Genomic DNA, 20,558 nt, shown 5'->3' with positions numbered 1-20,558 from the left:
TGACAGACCTTTGATAAACGTTAAGTCACGTGAGTGACTGAGGAAAGTGCAATAAGAGAGGAATCTATGGAGAAGAGGATTCATGGGGCCAGCGCTGTGGTGCAGCAGGTTAAATCCCCGACCTACAGCACTGGCATCCATATGGGTGCCAGTTTGAGTCCCAGCTGCTCCATTTCCAATCCAAGTCCTTGCTAATGTGCCTGAGAAAGTAGCGGAGGATGGCCCAAGTCGTTGGGCCCCTGCACCCACATGGGAATCCTGGAAGAAGCTCTTGACTCCTGGCTTCAGATCTGCTCAGCTCCGGCTGTTGCGGCTATTTGGGGAGTGAACCAGTGGATGGAAGACCTCTCTCTCTGTCTATCTCTCTCTCTCTCTCTCTCTCTCTCTGCAACTCTTTCAAATAAATACATCTTTAAAAAATAAGAAAGGAAGATTCACTCATTCAACAAGCAATTGCTCAGAACCTACTATGTGACTGACACAGTGCTAACCACTAGACACACAATGATAAGTAAAACCAAGCATGGTCACTGCCCTTATGGCACTTACAGTACAACAAGAAAAATAGACATTGAAATGATCACAAGAAAAACAGTGGATCCAGAAGAATGTCCTCTGGTTAATTGATCGAAGTTGATTAAGTTATGTTTCAACTGAGACTTTCAGGATGGGTAGGAAAAAAGAATGGGGTTGAGGAGAGTCAAACGATTTTTACTCAGATGAACTCTGGATACAGACTCTCCAGCAGGGAAGAAATGGCTGTAGTAAACAACCCCCAGAAACACCTTCTGGATTTTCACTTTTCTGATGGCGTGATTTCACTCTGATACTTGACATCTACTCTCTCTAGATAACCTACTCAAAGGTCATCTCCTCTGACCCTTTCCAGGTAGAACTGATCATTCCATCTGTGGCAGAGTCACAGTGCTCCCCAAGTGCTGTGCCAACTATTGTCATCAGCATATCCTTAGACTGTATCTCCCAGATCCCTTGCATCTGCAGGGAACCAAATGGCCACACGCTGTGGTGCTTTGGGGCCAAAATAGTTATGAGGGTGTACCTTCTCCACCCTGGCTCCTTCTCCCCATATACCAGTTAAGTGACCTTTAGTCATCTTCAAAAAATATTTATTTATTTAAAAGGCAGAGTAACAGTGAGGGAAAGAGAGAGAAAGAGAGAGAGAGAGAGTCAGTCTTCCATCTGCTTGTTCACTACCTACTTGTCTGTAATAGCCAGGTCTAGGACAGGCTGAATTCTAGGGGCCTGGAGCTCCATCCAGGTCTCCCACTTGAGTGGCAGGGGTCTAAGCACTTGACCCATCTTCTGCAACCTTCCTAGGTGTGTTAGCAGAGAGCTGGATGGGAAGTAGAGAAACCAGGATTCCAACAAGCATTCCAATATGGGATGCTGGAGTCGCAAATGATGACTTAACCCGTTGACCAAAATGCCATCCCCAATTCTTAGAAACCTTTAGTGGAAGATGGAAAAGGCCTAAATATCTAAATAAATTTTTGGAGTGGAGCTCTCCTTCCTAAGCTCAACCACAATAAACTTGATGTGAGCAAGAAATATATGTTTTGGTGTTAAGCCTCTTAGAGTTGAGAGCTCATTTGTTATATTAACTAGCATTATTTACCCTATTATACCATCCTCTACCCTGTTTACATGTATATCTCAGCATAATTTTTAATTATTTATGCAGGGCTGGCATGGTGGTGTAGCAGGTTAAGCTACCACCAGCAATGCTGGCATCCTGTATAAGTGTTGGCTCTTCTCCTGGCTGCTCCACTTCTGATTCAGCTCCCTGCTAATATGCCTGGGAAATCAGCAGAAGATGTCCTGAGTCCCTGGGCCCCTGCACCCATGTGGAAGATGAGGAAAAAGCTCCTGGCACCAGCTCATGAAAGATCTCTCTCTCTCTCTCTCTCTCTCTCTCTCCCCTTCTCCATAATTCAGACCTTAAAAATAAACAAACAGATTTTAAAAATTATTTATGCATGGCCCCAACAGCCAGGGCTGGGCCAGGCTGAAGTCTAAAGCCACAAGCTTCTTCCTCATCTACCACATGGCGGCAGGGACCCAGGAACTTTTGCCATCTTCCACTGCTTTCCCAGGAGCATTAGCAGGAGGCTGGATTGGAAGTGGAGAAACCAAATCAGTGCTTATATGGGATACCAGTGTCACAGGCAGCAGCTTAACCCACTATGCCAGAATACTAGGCTCCACAAATGCCTTTTTTGAACAAACATACCAGTTTCTTCCACTGATACTTATACTACCTACATATATTTGAAAGTACTCTAGAACTGTCTCTATAGGGGCTGACTTTGGGTACAGCAGTTAAGATGTCACTTGGACCAGTGTCTGCTAATACTAACTGATAGAATTAAAAAGGAGAGAATGATCCAACATGGGAAGTGGGATACACAGCAGACTCATAGAATGACAAATGCCCTAAACAGCACTCTGACCTCAGAATCAGCCCTTAAGGCATTTGGATCTGGCTCAGAAGCCCATGAGAGGTTCGCAGGCATGGAAAGCTAAGACACTGTGGCAAATAAAGACCTACATGAAAGATCTCTGTGAGTGAGATCCCAGTGGAAAGAATGGGCCATAAAAGAAGGAGGTACCTTTCTCTGAAGGGAGGAGAGAACTTCCACTTTGATTATGGCCTTGTCTAAATAAGGTCAGAGTTTGTAAACTCAAGAGGCTTCTATAGCCTTGACAGCTCATGACAAGAACCTCGGGTAATTACTGACATCATAAATAAGAGTGTCAATTGTTAAATCAACAACAAGAGTCACTGTGCACTTACTCCCCATATAGGATCTCTGTCCATAATGTGTTGTACTATGCAAATTAATGGTAAAACTAGTCTTCAAACAGTACTTTATACTTTGTGTGTCTGTGTGGGTGCAAACTGTTGAAATCTTTACTTAGTATATACTAAGTTGATCTTCTGTATATAAAGATAATTGAAAATGAAACTTGAAGAATGGGATGGAAGAGGGAGTAGGAGATGGCATGGTTTGTGGGTGGGAGGATGGTTATGGGGGAAAAACACTATAATCCAAAAGTTGTACTTTTGAAATTTATATTTATTAAATGAAAGTTTTTTTTAAAAAGATGTCACTCATCAGAGTGCCTGGTTCCAGTCATATCAGAGTGCCTGGTTCTCATCCTGGCTGTTCCATTTCCAATCAAGCTTCTTGCTAGTCTTGGGAGGCAGCGGATGATGGCTCAGGTGCTTGAGTCCCTGTCATCCATATGGGAGATCCAGATTGAATTCCCAGTTTACAGGCATTTGGGAAGTGAACCAGCAGATGGAAGGTCTCTCTCCCTGTCTTTCTCACTCTGTCTCGGCCCCACAATTTAAAAAAAAAAAAAAACTATTTACGATTTATCAGCTGTAGTACAAAAAATTTTTTCAGACTCAATGTGAAAAAACGTTTCTTTGGGGACATGCATCATGATGCAGTGGGTTAAGCTGCCACTTGGGACACTCACACCACATATCAGAGTGCTGATTCTAGTCACAGCTGCTCCACTTCCGATCTAGCTCCCTATTAATGTTCCTGAGAAGCAACAGAAGCAGATGATGGCTCAAGTGCAGACACCAAAAAGACAGACTTGGATAGAGGTTCTGGCTGCAGGCTTCAGCCTGGCCCAGTCCCACCCAGCTGCCAAGGTCATTTGAGGGGTGAATCAGCAGATGAAAGCTATCTCGGTCTCTCTAACTCTGCCTTTCAAATAAATAAATAGATCTTTTTAAAAAAGTATTTATGCACCTGCTTGTGTACATGAATGTCTCCCTCTATTAGACTCCAAGTTTCTTGATGTGACTTATTCCTCTTTGAATCTCTACCACAAAGCAAAATGCCTACCACATTGAATGTTCAACTGTTTTATTGAATGAAGAAATAAATGAATGCATGATGCCCAACCCTCTGGGCTTTCCTGCTTTCCCTTTAAAACCCGGGCCCACACTGGAGAAAACACTCTCATTTTCTGTTTTTTCTTAACATTGTTTACGTTCTATAATGGAATTTTAGTTAATGCTAAGGGAAAACAGAAAACAATTATAGAAAATAGTAACAGCACAGAGTCAGGTTTCTATGCTACAGATTTTGAATACCACAATCCCTGTAAAAGCAGTGAAAAACTGTCTTTACTGAGTCCCTAGTTCCTCTACCTTGAAACAGATACTGTTTAGGCCAGTGGTTCTCTCCATTTCTCCCACTGTCATACCTTTCGTATGCACAACACACTCCAATCCATAATAGCTCTCTTTGCATCCAGCTAACAGAGGCACACTGAAGAGGGGATGCGATTTGGTAGTTGCACCTGATCTTCCTTTCACTCCACCTGGCCCTGCACCCCACCTATTGCTTTCTCATGGGATCCTCTGGATGTCTCAGCTTCCAGACTCTCTCAACTCTGCCTCCCCACGTCCAAGCAGTAGCTGCTAAAAACCTCACTCTGCTGTTTCAGATTTCCCAGGCCTTGAAAAGATTCGCACTTTCAGTTCTGGCATTTGTCAACAGCCATTACCTAGTTCATAGCCAGTTTGCTGGACAGGAATGATTGCCACCCTTGAATCCCCTGGACTGGTCCCTGGAATCTATGATGGGTGGTTCAGGGGAACCGTTTTCATCATTGACTGCAAGTCTGCAATGTAACAAGATCCTCAGCACACAATACCCAGAAAAGTCCTACAGTGAGAAGTAGAACCTATCCAGAGGTTCATGTGAGAATAGAAAGATGGGGGGAGGCTGCAGAGTCGAAAGAGGGGAGACACAGACAAGCTTTAAGTGGTTACCATGTGAAAAAAATGTGCCAGACTGAGCTGACTATGCTTGTATAATTTACAAGTCTTTGTAAAAGCAAACAGCTCTCTTTTTTTGTGTGTGTGTGTGCTCACTGGGCCTGTAAACACAGCATAAACTAAGATTGAAAAATAAAACCGAATCATAGTAAACAGACCCTTATTACATGACAGTGCATTAGAATTAAATCTGGACATTGACTACGCATTATTTTCACACAGAGCCTCAAATTTGGACTTCCTCTAATGGTTCAACACAATGAAGCCTGTGGCTGAATGGATCATCGTGTTCTCTGTATGGAACCCCTAGGAGCAATCTTGATTAGTGGATAAGTTCTCAGCCAATGTTCATTCTCTGGTGAAGACCATATCCTTCAGGAATGGAAAGTTGCCCATTCGTTAATAGCTGAGCAATTCTCATCCTCACTCCCAAGGGTTCAGATGGTGAGGGAGAAGGGAAAGCAAAAGGGAAAAACCTAGGCCAGCATGGAAAACATATGGCACATGTGCTATGACTTCATTTCCCTTACCTATGGCAGACATTGCTAATCAATCACAACACTCTACCCCCTGAGTCCTTGTGCAGCCTCAGGCTACTCAATAGTCACTGCAAGCAAACTCTGCCATTCAGTTAGAGTTCAGCGGACAAGGTATTTACCATCCTAAAGGGAGGCTTTCTTGATTATGGAGATAGCCATGAATACAAGTCTAGAAGGAGAAGAACATATCTGCACAGTAAATCAGAAAGTCTTCTCTGAGTCCATCATGACTTTTGGGTTTGCTTGGTACTCATGGCTAAAACATGTTTCATGGATTTCTTAAAGATATTTAAATTTATTAAGGATACATAGCCAGATCATAAAGGAAAAAGTACAGGTGGAGTCTGGAGGAATTTGTATGCAGAGGCTGTTAGAGCCTGGTAGGCCATCGAAGTCTAAAACCCCTGGGGCCCAATGAAACTAGATGCAAAAGTCCCTCACCTGGAAATTCTAAACTGCTAAGACAATGCATTGTAAACTTTGCCAAGGAGCCTTTCTGCACACCCCCTACCCACCTTATCAGAGTCCATGTAGCCTTCTGCTCCTCCCCCAACAAGCAGCCTAAGAATGGACTCTGCTCAGATAGAATGAAGCTTGGCTCCAAAGACCCTATCCTCTGTCCGGGTGAGCTTAACCCCTTCTCCCCACTCCTTACCCTGTCCCATTCTGCCCCCCCCAAATAAAGCCTTTTCTACTTTAACTGGCTGCCTCCTTGCCTTCTTCAAACTCTAAAATCCTAAAATCCAACATTTTGGTGCCAAAGCCCAGGAGAAGGCAAATTTGAGGCGATTAGTCTGTGGAGAACCTCCACCTCTCCATTGCTCCTTTGATATGCCACACTGGTGGAAAACTTGGGAAGTGAGGTGAGGTGTGTGTGTGTGTGTGTGTGTGTTTTGAGTTCCAGTAGGAGGCCCTGGCACATTTAATACTCACTCTGGAAATCCCAGTGCTAGGTCAGAGTCCCTCCCCAGCCTCAGGAACTCTCCCTTCTGGCCTGACCTGAGCTTTTCTAACTCCAAGGATGCTTGGGGTTAAGAGATTGGCTTTTCTTCCATTTCAAGATGGAGCAGAGATTCTGAGGATGTCCATCCAGAGAGGTGCCCATCTGCTCTGACGGATGTCATACCCCATTACACCTTGCTACCTCATGTACTGCTACTCCTTGTCTTACATCCAAATTCTTGCACAAAGACAAAACCTCTGTTTCAGCCATCTCCCATAATATACTTAATAGAACCAGCCAAGAAAACACAAGAACACTAGTGAAGTCCTGAGCAACTTCGCCTTGAAGAATGCTCCAGGCCTAGCATTCTTCTTTCCTTTTCCCTGTCTTGTCTAGTGGCAGCCAAATTCTCTTTGCCAATATTTCATGGAGACAGAGGCTTGCCTACTCTTTTTTTAAAAAAATAATGTTGCCTGTTTTTTTCAAATATCTATTTATTTTTTTGAAAGGCAGAGTACAGAGAGGCAAAGGCAGTAAGAGAGAGAGAGAGAGAGAGAGAGAGAGAGAGAGAGAGAGAGATCTTCCATCCACTGGTTCACTCTTCAAATGGCTGCTGGGTTGATCCAAAGCCAGGATCCAAGAGCCCCCTCTGGGTTTCCCACATAGGGGCAGGGGTCCAAGGATTTGGGCCATCTTCTACTGCTTTCCCAGGCCATAGCAGAGAGCTGGATTTGAAGTGGAGCAGCTGGGACTTGAAACAGCACCCACATATGATGCCGGCACTGCAGGCAGCAGTTTTAAGTGCTATGCCACAGCACTGGCCCCCAAAGCAGGTTTTAAACGTTGTGGAGAAGTCAAATTACTTTACCAAAGTGTTGAGAACCCTAGGAATCTCACAATAATATTTAACCTAGAAGACAAGACATTTAAGCATAGAACCAACAACGCTTTGTTAAATATTTTTGAGAATCACATTGTTGATGACAAAAGATTTGACCTAGTCGTGATTACAATAACAACAGTTTATAGCATCTTAATAAGTCTAGCAGGGTTTTATAGACCTTTATACTTTATATCAGTGGCAATTGATCTGAGAGCTCTGTAGTTTAACAAGGCACACATTGTCATTGGAAAGCAGAGGAATCTTAAATAGGTGGACACAGAAACTTTCATAATTTAGCAACTGAGAAAATGTGAAAAGTTACGAGGGAGATTGGAAAATATGGCCCTGCAGAGAGTCCAATTTAAAACAAACCCTGTTATGACCAAGTCTTGTCAGTGGCTTTTCAAAATGGTGGCCAAAGAGTAGGGAAACTGAGACATGTGGCATCCTTTATTTAGTAGGGAGGGCTGACTGGGACCAGGTGCTAGGCTTTGGCTGCTGAACAGATGCCATGTTTCCCACCCCAACCCCCAAAGGAGAGGGGGTAGTGAACAAACCTTGGGCGGATCAGGAAGCCAAGATCAGGAGGGCCTATGTCAAGAGTTTGAGAGAGAGCAAGTTAGTCTAGGTCTCTTGTAATATATCCTTCTTCTGTGAATGTGGCAAAGAGACCCTGACTGAAAGAGCAGGCCAGGGAGAGGCCAAGGTAGCTAGGTTAAAAGAGAGTAGGAAGGGGGCCAGTGCTGTGGCATAGTGGGTAAGGCTGCCGCTTGCAGTGCTGGTTCGAGTCCCAGCTGCTCCGCTTCCATTCCAGCTCTCTGCTTGTGGCCTGGGAGGGCAGTAGAGGATGCCCCAAGTCGTTGGGCCCCTGCACCTGCGTGGGAGACCTGGAAGAAGCTCCTGGCTCCTGGCTCCTGGCTTCGGATCGGCACAGCTCTGGCCATTGTGGCCATTTGGTGAGTTAACAGGCAGATGGAGGATCTCCCTCTTTCTCTCTTTGCCTCTGCCTCTGTAACTCTGCCTTTCAAATAAACAAATCTTAAAAAAAAGACAGTAGGAATAAGCATGTTGTAGAAGGTTTGTAGAAGTTGAGTGCTGTGCAAGATAAGGATGGGTGACATTAGAAGAAATTATTTTAAAGTTAACTCTTCTGTCTTAAAAAACAGGTTAGCAGAATAACTCAATTCTCTACCTCTATGTTCCTTGCTAGTCCTTTCCTTTCTTTTTCTTTTTTAAATATTTATTTGAAAGAGTTACACAGAGAGAGGAGAGGCAGCGAGAGAGATAGAGGCCTTCCATCTGCTGGTTCACTCCCCAAAATGCTGCAATGCCTGGAGATGTGCCAATCCGAAGCCAGCAACCAGGAGCTTCTTCCAGGTCTTCCATGTGGGTGCAGGGGCCCAAGGACTTGGGCCATCTTCTACTGCTTTCCCAGGGCTTAGCAGAGAGCTGGATCAGAAGTGGAGCAGCCGGGACTTGAACCAGTGTCCATATGGAATGCCAGCACTACAGGTGGCGCCTTTACCCGCTACGCTAGGGTACCAGCCCCGCTAGTCCTTTTCAATCAACGTTTTTCTGTGTTTTTGAAACTGACCTAGGTCGCCAAATTTTATGCACCTCAGGGAAGTTTCAAGTTTTCTGTTGCCTTTATTGGGTTTATTTGCTTTAACAATCTGAGTCTTAAAGGCGTGAACGTTGATTAAATCTGGCCCACAGCTTTGGTTAAAAAGTTCAGGTTTAACTTGTGCCATGACAATACTTTTAAAGCTCTAAAACGTTGGCTTCTAGCTGGATCCCAGGAACTCTCCAAAGATGAGGCCCTCAAATGGGAGAGATAATAACCAAGTTAATCTAAGTCACATAAAATACATTGTTAGCTTATAAAATGATGCCAAACTTATTAATGGGACACATTTACAGAGTGGACCCATCCCTCATGGCTGTATACCAGACAAAGCTTGTCCTGGATGCTATGTTGATTGCATGATGGTGAGAGGTAATGGGGATGCTCTCTCCCTCATCCCCAGCTTCTGACTTCAGCCGGGTCAGCACTAGGACAAGGAACTGGCTACAGCTTCCCAACCACATTTCCATCCTTTCTAGCAATGCTGCCCTACCCTCTCTTTAGGCAGCCAAAGTCAGTTTAAAAAAAAAAGTTACACAGACACTTTTTGTCCACTTTTTCTGCTTAGAAAATTCAATCCTCAGCCCTGAGAGTAAAAAACATTACCATAATAAACAGAGGGGCAAGTTTGTGGCATAGTGGGTAAAACTGCTGCATGCAATGCTGGCATCCATGGGGGCAGTGGTTCGAGACCCGGTTGCTCCACTTCTGATCCAGTTCCCTGCTGATGTTCCTGGGAGAGCAGTGGAACATGGCCCAAGTGCTTAGGCCCCTGCACCTACATTAGAGACCCAAGGCGGCTCCTGGCTTTGTTTTGGCCCAGCCCTGGCCATTGCAGCCATCTGGGCAATGAACCAGTGGATGGGAGATTCTCATTCATTCTTTCTCTCTCTCTCTCTCTCTCTCTCTGCCTTTCCCTCTTTCTAGTTCTGCCTTTCAAATGAATAAAATAAATCTTTTTCAAAAAGAAAAAATAAAGGGGAGAGCAAGGTCGCCCACCGCGTGGAAGCTGAGCCATGGGAGCCGCCAGGGCCGCCGGACCCGCCAGACCCGCCAGACCCGCCGAGCAGCTGGACCCACCGGACCCGCCGGACCCGCCGGACCCGCCGGACCCGCCGGAGCCGCAGAGTCTGCGCGCCAGCGCTGGAAGGGGAGGTGAGCTAAAAACCTCTCGGTAACCCGAGACATTGGCGGGGAAAGGCAGAAAGAGCCTGCAGAGAACGAGGCCTGAAACCCCGTTGGGGAAAGTTCACCAGGCTCGCTGGAGGAGAGAAAAAATCGAATAAATAAGGGGAACCTGCGCGGACATTTAGCCTCTCTCTCTACTCACCTTTCAAAGCCGAGCAAGACAAAGGGCAGGCGCCATTTTACGTAAGTAAATCGGTGCGCGCCATTTTGCATATGTAAAGCGGGTGTCTCTCATTAGCCAAGCAGAAAAACCTGACTCTGGTAAGCAAACGAATACCCACAGGGGCCAGATTTCCTACATCAACTACTCTCAATTCCACTCAGTTAATACTGCCAAGGCCTCTGTGACCTCTCACAGGTGCTACATCAGCAAGCACTCTCCGTGTCTGGGAGAACAGACCAGGAACAACAGGAGACACTGATGCACTTCAACATTTGTTTCCCCTCCATCTAACAACTTGCTTACAAAAACAGGAGGCCCCTTCTACCTCTGCCTCCCCACTAACTAGGCCACAGTGTGCACTCTTACCTGTCTCCCAATGTTAATTCCTATCTTTAACTACAAATATTTGCCACTAAAGAGCTGCCACCCTAATACCCCACTTAACCATCTTAAAAAAAAAAATCCCAAGGTCTCATTAAGTTTCAAGACCAAGTTGAGAGGCTGATGTTGTGGTGCCGTGGGTAAAGCCACCACCTGCAACAGTGGTGTCCCATATGGGCTCAGGTTTGAGATCCGAGTGATCCACTTCTGATCCAGCTCCCTGCTAATACACCTGGGTAAAGCAACAGAAGACAGCACAAGTGCTTGGGCCCCTGCATCCACCTGGGAGACCCGGAAGAAGCTCTTGGCTCCTGGCTTCAGATTGGCCCAGCTCCAGCTGTTGCAGGCATTTGGGGAATGAATCAGCAGATGGAAGATTCATTCTCTCTCTCCCTCTCTCCCTCTCTCCCTCTCTCCCTCTCTCCCTCTCTCCCTCTCTCCCTCTCTCCCTCTCTCCCTCTCTCCCTCTCTCCCTCTCTCCCTCTCTCCCCCTGTCTGTAACTTTGCCTTTCAAATAAACAAAAGAAATCTTAAAAAAAAAAAAAAAACCACATTGATTCCTTGGTAGCAATAACTTTACAAAATCAAGGAAAATTAGACCTGCTAACAGCAGAAAAAGAGGGTCTCTGTTCATCTTTAGAGAAAAAAATGTTGCTTTTATGTGAACCAAACTGGTCTTGTTCATGATGCTGCTTGCGAGCTGACAGAGCATCCGGAATGCAACAGTGGATGACTGGCTCTTGAAACAACTGGTTCCAAAAGTCCTCCTGGCTACCTTGGCTTACGTCCCTCCTCACTCCCTTGTAACTAGTTTTCTTCTTGTTTATCTCAGGCCATGCCTCTTTCAATTGCTGAATACCTCACTCGAACCCATGTCAACAACATCTTTCTGCTAACATGCGTCCAATTCCAGCCACTGTTATGGAGACCCCAATTCTAGCAGTGGGAGAGAGAGGAACCACTCCCCTAACTACACCCCTCTCAGCAGGAAGTAGCCATTGTCCTAAGACTAACAAGAGGCCATGACTTCTTACATTTTTGAATCCTTGAGCCCGCTTTTTTTTTCTTCTTGAGATGAATTTTTGGGGCCGGTGCTGTGGCACAGTAAGTTAATGTTCTGCCTGTGGCACCAGCATCCCATATGGGTGCCGGTTCATGTCCTGGCTGCTCCACTTCTGATCCAGCTCTCTGCTGTGGCCTGGTAGAAGATGGCCCAAGTGCTTGCATGGGAGACCAGGAAGAAGCACCTGACTCCTGGCTTCAAATCGGCGCAACTCTGGCCATTGTGGCTATCTGGGGAGTGAACCAGCAGAAGGAAGACCTTTCTCTCTGTCTCTCCCTCTCATTGTCTGTAACTCTACCTCTCAAATAAATAAATAAAAATCTAATAAAAAATATTTATTTTCTTTTCTTGCCTTCCTGGTAAATGCCTAGTCATCCACCATCTAGCTCAAGCCTAGCCTTATCTCTAAAGCTTGTCTCTCCTTTGTCCTCATCCCAAAGAGGGTTAATTACCTCTGGTCTAATTTTCTCAGTCTCCTTTCATTCATTCATCAATGTTTCTCATGTGTTTATCAAAAGGCAGACTCTGTTCTCCTATTCCTTACCTCAACCCTTAAAAAACTAGAGTTTCTCAAGAATCTGCAGTCCCCTTCCTTCCTTTTTTGTATACTAAACTTGGGCCATCTTGTCTATCCTTGTGGTTTCAATGACCAGCCCCATTCAGTTGACACTCACACATTTCGCTCACCTGGTCTTCAGTGCTGCATAATTATATACCCATTTGGATGTTTTGCAAACACTTTATTTTTTTAAAGATTTATCTTATATTTATTTGAAAGTTAGAGTTACACAGAGAGAGGAGAGGTAGAGGTAGAGGTAGAGAGAGAGAGAGAGAGGTCTTCCATCTATTGGTTCACTCCCCCAGTTGACCACAACAGCTAGAGCTGTGCCGATCCGAAACCAGGAGCCAGGAGCTTCCTCCAGGTCTCCCACATGGGTGCAGGGGCCTAAGGACTTGGGCCATCTTCTACTGCTTTCCCAGGCCATAGCAGAGAGCTGGATCAGAAGAGGAGCAGCTGGGACTAGAACCGGTGCCCATGTGGGATGCCAGTGCTTCAGGCCATGGCTTTAACCCACTGTGCCCCAGCGCTGGCCCCGAGAAGAATTTTTAAATGCAGATATGATATGTACTTTTTGAGTGCTCTTCAACGGCTTCCCATTTCCCTGGGAGTGAAGTAAGCACGTGGCTTATAATATGCACCTGTACAGTTATGCTGCTGCTTCTCTCATCTCCCTTCCCCTCCATGACCCAAGACCCACCAGCACCCTCCTCATACTCCATGTTCCTGCCATACTAAACTGCTTTCAGTTCCTCCAGAATGGGTGTCATGCCCTCTGCTTGGAGAACTTTCCCTCAGTCTCACCTAACTTCGACTCCTCCCTTAGCATGGCTTAGATATAATCCCTCTGTGAGGCCTTTCCTGACTTTGGCCACCACCCCCCCTCCCAGTCCGAGTCCAGAGCCCCTTCCTTCACCTCCACAAACTCTGAGCTGTTTTCCAACAGTCCCTTCGCACTACACTCAAATCGTTGGTTACTTATCCAACTCTTCTACTAACTGGTGACCTCTCCTTGAATACCGAGTGCTTAAAGCAAGACCTACTACATAGGAAGTGCTCTGTATACAAGAGGCCTTGAAGAAAATTCATGGAAGATACATATTATAAAAAGCACGAATTTTTTAAAGAGTATGTGTTCATTTATTTGAGAGGCAGAGAGACAGAGAAAGTGTTGACATCCACTGATTTTACTCCTCAGATGCCCACAGTGATCCGGACTGGGCCAGGCTGAAACTAGGTGCTGGCAGCTCAATTCAGATCTCTCACATGAGTGGCAGGAATCCAATGACTTGAGCCATCGCCGCTACCTCCCAGGGTCTGCATTAGCAGGAAGCTGGAATCAGGGGCTAGAGACAGGTATCAACCCCAAGTACTCTGACATAGGGTACAGATGTTTTAACTGGCATCTTAACTGCTAGGCTAAATGCCTGCCCTTAAACTTACCTTTTTCCCCCCTAGGAGTAGTTTTTTAAAAGTTTATATTTTATTTTTTTATGTACTTGAAAGCAGAATTACAGATAGAGATAAAGAGACAGAGAGAGTTCTTCCATTCCCTGGTTCACTCCCCAAATGGCTGCAATGGCCAGCATGGGCCACCCTGAAATCAGGAGCCTAGAACTCCATCCAGGTCTCCCATGTGGGTGGTAGGGACCATAGTAACTTGAGCCACTCTCTGCTGCTTTTCCAGGTGTATTAGCAAAGACCTGAATCAGAAGTGGAACAGCCAGGACATGAACTGGCACCCATAGGGGATGCCAGCATTGCAGGTGGTGGCTTATCCTGCAATGCCACAATGATGGCCCCTAAACTTTCCTTTTAATCTCATTTTCCATGAACTTTTTGAAATATCGTGGTATATCTGTCAACCACATGAATGGTTGGAACTCTATAGAGAAGCTTTGTCTAGACTGGGCGTAAATTTGGAAAGTTGATTTAAAAAAAAAACCATTGGAAGCAATGCTTCTCTATAAATGCGGTTGTTTGCAAATGTTAATGTATAACTGGCAAGAGATGACTGGAAGCAGAACAATAGGTGAGAAACAAATTGTTCCCTGGTGTGTGTAAAGCAAGAAATGAGTCAGGAAACAATGAAGGAATCAGGATTGAATTAGCTAAAACAAAAGATTAGCATGAAATAGCCTGCAGGAAGCTGGAGAGTGGGCAAGTAGGGAAAGAATGGAGTGGTGAGCTAAGAATAACAACTAGAGTAGGTTATGGTGTCTCATATTTTATAAGGCCCTTCTCATAGACTATTCACTGAGTCTTCCATCGACTTACTCATAGGACTATAGATCCCCCTCCCCCCCAGATTTCAGCAGAAGAGGAAACTGAGGCTCGGAAGGTGAAGGAACCTGGCAAAGTCATGTGACAAGCAAATGAGAATGTCAGGACTCTGATCCACGTGCATGAAGTACTATACCCCCTTCTATGCCCTGTGACATCTTTGGGTGGGGGCAATTAAGACAAGGGAGGCAGCCATTCTAGCAGAAGCTGTTTAAGCATTCCTGAGCACCCATGCACAGCTCCCGGCCTGGTCAGGGCCCTCTCCTCTGAGGGCTCATAGTATCTTAGGATTTGGGAATCACAGTATGCTGTCTTCTCCATGTGCCAAATCTCCTGCTCTCTTATAAGGACACTTGTCATTGCACTCAGAGCCCAAGTCAGTTTGCTGACTTGGAATCATGCTTTTCTGTCTCCTCAGGTATTACCCTCATGCTCCCATATTTTTTTGCTTGCAGCACAGTAGCCTTAGTGCATCGCACAGAGTGGGCTATACCTAAGCATACCTAAGCAGTGGATCCTAACAGGAAGCAGCTGAATAGGAAAGATAGGGCATGGGACTCAAGCTGGGGCAATTAGCGCCAGGCCAGGAACCATCAGTATCTCCAGAGAAACAGACCACTCAGCCTCTCCAAGGTCTGCCCCCAGGGAGGCCCAAGTCTACAAAGATAGGGAATCTCTCTGAAGAATGCTAAAACTCTCAGGCCACTGGGTGCTTAGGGCCCTGCCACAGCCATTCAAAGGAATGACAGACAGCGAACAGACCATAAACATAGACAGAAGGGAACAGATGAAAGCCAGGGAGCTTGAATGGCCTCATTTCTCAGGTGCCAAAAGACAAGGCAAAGGGCCCAGTGGGAACCAAAGGAGCAAACACCTTGGGGTGTGTGTTGGGCTGAAAAAAATGGTCCCTGAAAAGTTATCCCTGTCAGAATCCTCTGCACCTGGAAATGCTATTTTGTATGCCAGAAAAAGGACATTGCTGATGTGATCCAAATTAAGGATCTTGAGATGGAGAACTTACATAGAATAGTCTACCTGGACCCTAAATACAATGACAAGTGTCCTTATAAGAGAGCGGAAGATTTGACACATAGAAAAGACGAGGCCATGCGACCATGGAGACAAACAGAGGGAGTAATGTGACCACAAGCCACTGGAAGCTGGAAGATACCAGAAGCAGTGTCTCCCTTAGAGCCTTTGGAGGGAGCACGGCCCAGCTGACACCTTGGTTTCATCCAGTGATAGTGATGGCAGACTTCTGGCTGTGAAAGAATAAAGTTCTGTTGGGTTAAGCCACCCAAGTTGTGGTACCTTGTTATGGCAGCTTTGTGAAACGAATACTATTCAGGGTCTGAGACACAGTCAGGTATTAGCTTTTGCAGGTGCTGTCACCAACATAGGTGATAGTCCATGAAGACAAATGCCTGGCCTCCTTCTCTCCCTTTTCACCTCCCATTAGGTAAGAAATCTCAGATCACTTGTTTATTTTTGTCTCTTGTTCCAGAAAGACAGGGACTGAAAATTTGGGTGGTTTTCTTTTCAGAAATGCTTCCGAAGCAAGGTTTGTGTTGGGTAGGACTTAATTGGACAAGTCTGAAGTGACTGAAGTGAAAGTGGCTAGGTAAGGTCTGGCCCAATTGACAGGTCTTGGAGCCAAGGTTCTAGCAGCAATGGAGACTGGTGTACAGTACATGGTAGGCCTGGATATTGATAAAGACAACAATGAGCCTGTGCTATACTAACAGAAAATCAGTTTTCAGTGAGGGCCAGCTGTGAAAGTCCTGTGTCAAGGACCCCAAGCCCAAGGTGTTAAAATATTTGAGAAAAGAAGCCAATTACTGGGAGACCATAATTGGAGAGTCCAAGCAAGAGTGGCAATAAGGCAGACTCCATTCCACACCTTGTGTTTTGCCCACTGATGTCAGGATATCCCCCTCAGGCTGGGACTGCAACAGAGTCTGTCAATGCCAAAATAGCTAATACCTCACAGTGCTTGCTGTGCACCAGGCATTGTGCTAAAGTAGTCTACACATAGTAACTTATTTAATCCTTACCTCAACCCTGTGATGTAGGTACCATGGTTACTTCCATCTCGAAGAGAAATGAGACTTTGTGATACTATATAAGTATACTCCAAGGTCGCATACTTAGTCAATGGAGGTGACAAAATTTGATCTAGAATTTGAAGCCAGAGCTGGTTGGTTTCTGGGCCCCTTTTGTTACTGGATATGAAGCCCAGTTGCAAATTGGGAGCTCCAGAGAGTCTGCTTTTATTGATTAAAAGTGAGAGCTGGTTAATAAATTTTTAAAAGAAAACCCCTAAATGATTCTAATACCAGCCAGAGTTGAGGACCATTGGACTAGGCTATACTGACTCTTGAATGACTGATAGGACTTTCTTTGAATTCTTCCAGAGGTGTTTATTTGTTATTGAAATAACTATTTCATGGATGGAGTTTCAGGCTATGTTGGGGGACATAAAAATAAATGTAATGATGGTGATAACAATACTAATAACTCTCCCTAGTTCTACAAGCTTTGTCATTTACAAAGAGGTCTCATTCACAATCTCTAATCTTCACAAGCACTCTGAGGTAATAATTGTTAGCCCTAACAGATTATCACGCTGAGATGCAGACAAGGTAATAAATTTGTCCAAAAGATCACACAGATGACCAATGGTTTAACAAGGATATAATCCATGAACTCATGTGGATGTTTAAATCCCAAAGTCATAGTTGAATGGTGCTGAGTGTGTGGAAATGTAATCCAAGTATGGTGCTTAGGAGGTGGGCCTAGTGGGCAAACCTTAGGGCACTGTGGCATGGCTTTGGAAAGTAACTCTCACAAGAGGAATGGTTATAAAGTCTGAGTCAGGCCCAACCATTGGCTCTGCTTCCTGGCTCATCATGTGATCTTGGTTCTGCACATGCTGTGCCATTATCATCCAGCCATATCAGACAGCTGAACTGATGGGATCCACCCAAACTTGGACTGTGAACCTTTAAAACCATGAGCCAAAATAACTCTTCACTCTCTCTCTCTCTTTATCTCTATCTCTATCCCTATCTCTCTCTAAGATTTATTTATTTATTTACTTGAAAGGCAGAGTTACAGAGGGGGAGGCAGAGAGAGGTCTTCCATCCGATGGCTCACTCCCCAATTGGCTGCAATGGCCGGAGCTGGGCCAGAGCTGCACTGATCTGAAGCCAGGAGCCAGGAGCTTCCTCAGGGTTTCCAAGTGAGAGCAAGGGCCCAAGGATCTGGGCCATCCTGTGCTGCTTTCCCAGGCCACAGCAGAGAGCTGCATCGGAAGTGGAGCAGCCAGGACTTGAACCAGTGCCCATATGGGATGCCGGCACTGCAGGCAGTGGTTACACCGGCTACGCCACAGTACCGGCCCTCTTTTCTCTTTATAAGTTAGTTTTCTCTGGTATTTGGTTGTAGTAACAGAAAGCTGACCAATATATACAGTAAGTAGTAGAAACTTGGTCTTCTGATTTCAAAGTCTTTGCACTCTCAATTACAGCACAGATGTAACTTGCTGAGGTCATAGATTGGCAGAAGCAGGAGCACACAGACGATAGCTACATACATCTCCCAAACTCACTGCTTCTTTCCCGTGCCAACACCCCCAGCCTAAACCTTCTTTTACCTCAGCAAGGCCATTTTGTGGGATTGTCATCTCTAGCACCAACATTCTCTGTCCAGTTTACTCTCTTTTTTCCCCCATTTACTTGAAAGGCAAAGAGAGAAAGAGAGAGATGTCTTCCATCCTGGTTCACTCCCCGAATACCCACAACAGCCAGGGCTGGGCCAGGCTAAAGCCAGGAGCCTGAAACTCCATCCGGGTCTCCCACATGGGCGGCAGAGACCCAAGCCCTTGGACCATCTTCTGTTGCTTTTCCAGGTGCATTAGCAGAGAGCAGGATCAGAAGCAGAGCAGCTGGGATTCCAACTTGCACTCTGGTAGGGCATGTGCATTTCCAAAGTGGCAGATGAACTCACTGTGCCATAACACCCACATCCTCTGTCCAATTTTCAAGGTCATGGTTCACTTTGTTTCCCACTTATCAACATTACTCTTTGCTTTGTAATGGCATAAAAAGCATCAACACAAATACAAAGAAAAGGAAACCTAATGCACTGACAGTGCTGCCACTGCAGTGAGTCATCTGTTTTCATTTTGTATGCTCCCTCTCCAGGGCTTGGCCATAGGCATAGATCATTTTTACACACTTGTAATCATAGCATAGAGGCAATTTCATATTCTACTTGTGTTGCATAGTAGTATAATCATTTGCTATATTGCTACAGTGTCTTCATAATTATCATTTTAATGGCCATATAATATTCCATTGGGTGGATGCACCATCATTTACTTAAGTATTTCCAATTTTTCACTATGATAGATAATGCTACAATAAGCATCCTCACACACAGGGCCTTTTTCTTTCTTTGGATGCTTTCCTAAACCATCCATCATGTTCAATACATCTCTTTGCATTCAGTCCTCCATTCATCTGACCATTCATTCAGTCCAGGCATCAGGGCACACGAACAGAAGAATCAGACGTGAGCCTGAGCTCAGCCTAGTACTAAGACCAGTCACTTCCTATAAATAGAATTAAACTTCATATGGCTTTTTCTTCCTCAGACATGGTTTTGTTTAATCTTCACCTAGTCCTTAACATTCACACTCATCATTAATTATTAACATTAAATATAGTAGAGTTAATTCCCATTGTACAGATGAAGAGACTGAGGTTCGGAGAAAATAAATGCTTAATTAAAGAGAGAATTCCTGCTCAGAGACCAGACCTTTGGACTTTCATTCTAACATTGTTTCTGGGTTGCAAGAGAATAACATGCTTTCTTTTCCCTTTTTCCTTTTATTTGAAAGGCAGAGAGACAGAGAGACAGTCAGACAGACAGACATAGACAGAGAAATAGTCTGTCCACTGGTTCACTCCCCAAATGCCTGCAACAGCCAGGGCAGGGCCAGGATGAAGTCAGGAGCTAGGAATGTAATCTAGGTCTCCTGTCTCAAGTACTTGGGTTTCAGGTACCCAAATACTAGAGGCATTAGCAGGAAGCTGTCTGTCATTAGTGGGACTCTGAATCAGAAGCCAAATAACTGGGACTCAAACCAGGCACTCTGATTTGGGATGAGAGCATCCCAAGTGCATCTTAACCACTGTGTCCAACGTCCACCCTGAGAATAAAATACTTTAAAAATAGTTATTTTTTTGAAAGGCAGATTTGGGGGTGGGGGAGGAAGAGGGAGAGAGAGAAATCTTCTACCTACTGGTACACTCCCCCAAATGGCCACAACAGTCAGGGCTGGGCCAGACCAAAGCCAGGAGCCAAGAGCTTCTTCTGGGTCTCCCACATGGGTGCAAGGGATCTAAGCACTTGAGCCATCTTCCAGTACTTTCCAAGGTGCATTAGCAGGGAGCTAGGTTAGAGTGGAGAATCTGGGACATGGAACGGCACCCATATAGGATGCTGGCATCTCAGGCTTCAGCTTTCGCTGCTATGCCACAATACTGACCCCATGAGAGTAAAATATCTTGAGTTATCTTGTAAATATTTGTGAGGGAGACCCTTGACATGTCTAGCCTTACTTCAGGGCTGTTACTGTTACCACAGATGGCTGCATCAGAGGTCTTTGTCTTTGCACAAGTAAAGAATTTCATCAGAGAGACAGAGAGTAGCAGTAAGCGTGCCGCTGAAGCTTAGTGAAGGGAGTGCACCTCCGAGGCAAGGTGGCCATCTCAGCACAGAACTGAGAACCTTGATGCGGCTTTTTGTGTCTGGCTTCTTTCACTTAGTGTAATTTTACAAGATTCATTCATATTGTACTATGTGTAAGCATTCCATTCTTTTTTTGGGGCTGAATAATATTCCATTGTATGGATATACCATTATTTTTTCCATTCATCCATTGCTGGACATACGGGTTATTTCTGGTTTTGGGGTGTCATGAAGTGTTCTTATAGACACTCATGTGCAAGTTTTTGTGTAGGCCTGTGTTTTCATTTATCTTGAGTGTATATACTTAGGAGCAGAACTGCTGAATCAAACATTAACTCTATGTGTAACCT

General features: G+C 45.1%; 1 long non-coding RNA gene across 4 annotated transcripts in view; it reads right to left on the bottom strand.

The window, feature by feature from the left end:
* LOC149119635 (uncharacterized) overlaps positions 1–10,590 on the bottom strand; it is a 29,786-nt gene extending 19,196 nt beyond the window's left edge. Inside the window, exon 1 of one of the 4 annotated variants that reach the window (XR_016228521.1) lies at positions 10,145–10,590. This is a non-coding gene — a long non-coding RNA (uncharacterized LOC149119635). The remainder of the gene's footprint in view (positions 1–10,144) is intronic. The other 3 variants (XR_016228518.1, XR_016228520.1, XR_016228519.1) reach the window with 3 other exon arrangements.
* Positions 10,591–20,558: the final 9,968 nt, after the last annotated feature.

This window comes from Oryctolagus cuniculus, chromosome X (assembly GCF_051225735.1).
Source record: "Oryctolagus cuniculus isolate XC-2025 breed Fujian yellow rabbit chromosome X, ASM5122573v1, whole genome shotgun sequence".
Classification (NCBI taxonomy): Eukaryota; Metazoa; Chordata; class Mammalia; order Lagomorpha; family Leporidae; genus Oryctolagus; species Oryctolagus cuniculus.
This window is presented reverse-complemented; position numbering and strand designations above follow the sequence as displayed.